The sequence below is a fragment of the Canis aureus genome, chromosome 24 (assembly GCF_053574225.1).
Source record: "Canis aureus isolate CA01 chromosome 24, VMU_Caureus_v.1.0, whole genome shotgun sequence".
Taxonomy (NCBI): domain Eukaryota; kingdom Metazoa; phylum Chordata; class Mammalia; order Carnivora; family Canidae; genus Canis; species Canis aureus.
In genome coordinates, this window is record NC_135634.1 from 6,532,393 (window position 1) to 6,537,178 (window position 4,786).

At 39.1% G+C, this 4,786-nt stretch overlaps 1 pseudogene across 1 annotated transcript; it reads left to right on the plus strand.

Annotated features, from left to right (window-relative positions):
• The first annotated feature begins 1,573 nt into the window (after positions 1–1,573).
• LOC144296423 (pre-mRNA-splicing regulator WTAP-like) lies at positions 1,574–4,051 on the plus strand (annotated as a pseudogene). Its single transcript, XR_013363543.1, has 2 exons — positions 1,574–2,073; positions 2,643–4,051. The product of XR_013363543.1 is annotated as a pre-mRNA-splicing regulator WTAP-like (transcript).
• The last annotated feature ends 735 nt before the right edge of the window (positions 4,052–4,786 follow it).

Genomic DNA, 4,786 nt, shown 5'->3' on the forward strand with positions numbered 1-4,786 from the left:
TCAGCTATTCTTGAATGGATGGGTCTTTCTTTGTTTCCATCTTTGCCACTAAAACAATGTTGCATAAACATCCTATTATTATATATACTGGAAATGTTTGCTTTGTAGGATTGTTGCTGTTGGGCCTAAGACGTATATTTTAAATTTTAATAGACAAACCTGTTGTAGTGTCAAAATACTACAACAGTTTGTATTTTTACCGATTTGTTTGAAGGTAACTTTATATGGGATCTTTAACAGCAGGAGATATCATCACCAGTTTAAAGTACTGTTAATTGATTATTACTTTGGATTTTAAAAAGATTTTATTTATTTATTTAAGAGAGAGAGAGAGCAGAAGCAGGGGGAATGGCAGGCAGAGGGAAGGGGAAAAGCAGGCTCCCCATTGAGCAGGGACCCCAATGTGGGACTCAATCCCAGGACCCTGGGATCATGACCTGAGTTATAGGCAGCTGCTTAACTGACTGAGCCACCCAGGCACCCTTGATTATTACTTTAGTTATATTTCCCTGACTTCTTTGGAGGTTAAACATCCTTTCATATGCATACTAATGATTTTATTTGCCTTTCTGCAAATTATTTGTTTGTATTCCTTTCCCATTATGTTTTCATGAATTTCTATGAGATCTATATTTAAGATATTAATCTGTTATAAATGTGCAGGGTTTCCTTGAAACACAGAACCAATAAGATAGATGGATGATAGATTAGATGGATAGATGATAGATAGATAGATAGATAAATAGAGTAGTTTATTACAGGAATCACTCACATGTTGTGGAGACTAAGAAGTCCCATGATCTGCTCTCTGCAGGAGGACCAGTGGTATAACTGAGTTTGAGCCCAAAGGCTAGGAGGTCCAATGTCTAAAGGCAGTCATGAACATGTCAACTCAGGAACAGAGAAAGAATTTGCCCTTCCTCTCACTTTTTGTTTTATTTTGGCCCTCCAAAGTTGGATCATGTCCACCTACATTGGTGAGGGCAGTTCTTTCGTGTACTGGATTCAAATGCTAATCTCTTGCGGAACATCCTCACAGGTATACCCAGAAATGATGGTTTGCCAGCTATCTAGGCATCTCTTGATGGTTATTAAAATTAACCATCACACTTAGATATCTTTACTTTTAGAGCTTTGGACTTTCTATTGGTTTAAAAAGTCTTCCCAACCCTTAAATTTCCCTTTATAAAAGCATTATTATATTCTTTTTACATGTAAGTCTTTTATCCATTTTAGATTCTGTTTCAGGGTTGTATGATAGAGGTCTTTATTTCTTTCAGATGGATAATCAATGTTATGTTATTAGTTGTTTAAGCTATGCCTTTTTCACAGAATTGAAATGCTATCTTTATAATAGATGAATTCTTCTATATATTGTATGTATTTCAGTTTTTTTTTTCTTCTGTTTCACTGATCTATTTGTCCATTTCTGTGTCAATACTATCTTGTTTAATTACAGTGGCTTTAGGGCCATTTTGTGGCAGCGAGACCCGCAAATAAAGGGGGGCGCCGGGGCTGCGGCGAGAGGAGGAGCGCAGCGCGGGGTCGGGGCGGGGCGGGGCGGGGCGGCGGAGCCTCGGCCTAGGTGACCCGCGCGGCCTCTGTCCCGAGAGGATTCAAGATGCCCAACGAGGAACCTCTTCCCAAAAAGGTTCGACTGAGTGAAACAGACTTCAAAATTATGGCACGAGATGAGTTAATTCTAAGGTGGAAACAGTATGAAGCATATGTCCAAGCTTGGGAGGGCGAGTACACAGATCTTAATTCTAATGATGCAACTGGGTTAAGGGAGTCTGAGGAAAAACTAAAGCAACAACAGCAAGAGTCTGCTCGCAGAGAAAACATCCTTGTGATGCGACTGGCAACCCAGGAGCAAGAGATGCAAGAGAGTACTACTCAAATCCAGTACCTCAAGCAAGTCCAGCAGCCTAGCGTTGCCCAACTGAGATCAACAATGGTAGACCCAGCGATCAACTTGTTTTTCCTAAAAATGAAAGGTGAACTGGAACAGACTAAAGACAAACTGGAACAAGCCCAAAATGAACTGAGTGCCTGGAAGTTTATGCCTGATAGGTAAACAAATCATACTCCCCAGTCAAGACTTCCCTGACAGTCCCACTACGAGAAAGCTGTGGTGGGACAGCCAAGTACTCGTTTCCACACCAAGACACAGACTTTTTGAGCCAAAAAAAAAAAAGCCACATTCTTATACTGTCCAGCTTGTAATGGTTAACGTAAAACTTACCAGATGAACCTTGTGTTTCAGCTTTTTTTTCTTCCCCCTCCCCTTGCTTCAGAGGCCTGATGGCGTCAGACTATTCCGAAGAAGTGGCCACCTCCGAAAAATTCCCCTTCTAGAACATGTAGACACTTGAGAAATGTTTCTGTTTGAAGAAAATAGAGGGAGAAACAGAAGTCTTAAGTCTGTGGCACACTGTGTCTTCAGACAGTTTGGAGGAATGAGAACCTAGAGATTTAAAATCATGAATTGAACATGTAAAATTCCAGTAAAATGTAAAAATGGAATATGCATCGCTCTTAACCTTGAGCATAGTGATTTAGAGACACTGTATCTCAGGTGTGCCCATAAGACTGTGGACTTCGTGATTGTTGTTGAACTTCTGGGTCAAAACTCAAATGAGCCAAACAGGCAAAAAGTTCATGGCGAAGTGTCGAATGCTTATCCAGGAGAATCAAGAGCTTGGAAGGCAGCTGTCCCAGGGACGTATCGCACAACTTGAAGCAGAGTTGGCTTTACAGAAGAAATATAGTGAGGAGCTTAAAAGCAGTCAGGATGAACTGAATGACCTCATCATTCAACTTGACGAAGTAGAGGGTATGCAGAGCACCATTCTAGTTCTTCAACAACAACTGAAAGAGACGCGCCAGCAGTTGGCTCAGTACCAACAGCAGCGCCTCAAGCTCCAGCCCCAGGTACCAGCAGGACTACATCTTCTGAGCCTGTAGCACAGGCCGAGGCCACAGGTAAAGACCGTGGCTGGCCAACGGCCCAAGTAATGGCAGTTCCTCCCGGCAGACGACATCTGGGTCTGGATTTCACAGGGAGGGGGGCACAGCGGAAGATGACTTTCCTTCTTCTCCAGGGAGGGGTAATAAGGCCTCCAACGGCTCAGAGGAGAGAACTGGCAGAGGAGGGAGTAGTTACGTAAATCAACTCAGTGCGGGGTATGAAAGTGTAGACTCTCCCACGGGCAGTGAAAACTGTCTCACACACCGCTCAAGGACACAGACTCCAATCATGACCCTCAAGAGGAGAAAACAGTGAGTGGGAAAGGTCACCCAACTGCGGGCTCCCGCCACGTTCAGAATGGCTTGAACTCAAATGTAAAGGTACAGGGTTCAGTTTTGTAATATTTTTTCCAGCAAATTTGTATACAGTGTCATTTAATTTGGGAAAGGATACTGTCCAGAAAATTAACGCATACTTTTGTCACAATTCGCCTTTTTTCGTGGGTGTGGTTTTTTTTCCCCCTTTTTCTCCCCCCTCTCTTTCTTTGCTTCAATACCTCTGCCACTTTGGAAATTCTAACAGTTAATTACCTTGAATGTTGCTAACAGGACATTTTGTGTAGGGTCAAGTTATTTTTATAGGAGTTAATGTGAAGTTGTAAATGGAAATCTTTCCTTAAAGTATAACACAATGATGTCTGTGTAAATCTGTGTCTATCCTAGAACCTGTGCTGTGTAAGGGCATTCTTACTCGTGCTGTTATTATACTTATGCACCATTCAGACTTGTTAGAGTAGATGTGGGTTTATGACTGCCAAGTTTGCCCAGTACAGTAGTTTTATCACTAAAAGTTGGACTTGCTGATGGAGTCCTATAGTAGTTTCAGTGTTAGATACGGTTTTTTCCACCATACATCCGTGCATTTTCTCTTTAGGTGACTGAATGTTTAAGAAATTTGTGTGCATAGTTACTCAGTTTTTATGAACTGTTGTATCCTGTTAATGCATATTGCTCTGTGACTCCAGTATATCTTACCTGTACTGACCAAACCTAAATAAAGATTTTTATTGTAAAAAAAAAATTACAGTGGCTTTAGTATATATTTTTGTATCCAGTTAGACAAACCCTCCCCTTCATTTTCCTTATAAATAACTTTCCTCATTATTCTTGCACATTAATTCATCTATGCTGACTTTAATATTATATTATACAAACTCATTATCCTTTCAAAATTTCTTGTATATATTTATTTGAAGAGATTTGGCATTTTAACGATACTGTGTTCCTATCCATGGATATAAACTCAGAGCTATATATCATTCAATAACATTTTATAATTTTCTTCATACAGGTCTTATGTTCTTGTTAAATTTATTTCTAAATGTTTTATTAGCTTTCATTATCATTGTGAATGGAATATTTCCAGTAGCCACTGATAATGGAGGAAAAAACTAGTATATACTATTTACATTTATTATTTATTACATTTATTATGAATTCAGCCTTACTTTCATTTATTATGCATTCATCCACCTTATTATATGTCTTACTAAATTCTATTAGTGTTTTACTGGGGTCTCTTGGAATCCTTAGGTATACAGTAATGTCATCAGTAAATAGAAACCAAGTTTTTAATCTCTCCTTTTTCAGTTTATACTGGTTATTTCATTTTCTTGTCTTATTACATTTTCTAGAATCTTAAATAACAATGGTATTAATAATTAGTAATAATAATCTTAAATAATGAATAACGATGGTATCAAGCATCTTTATCTAAATTTAATGAAAAAGTCTATCATTTTATAATTTTGAAATC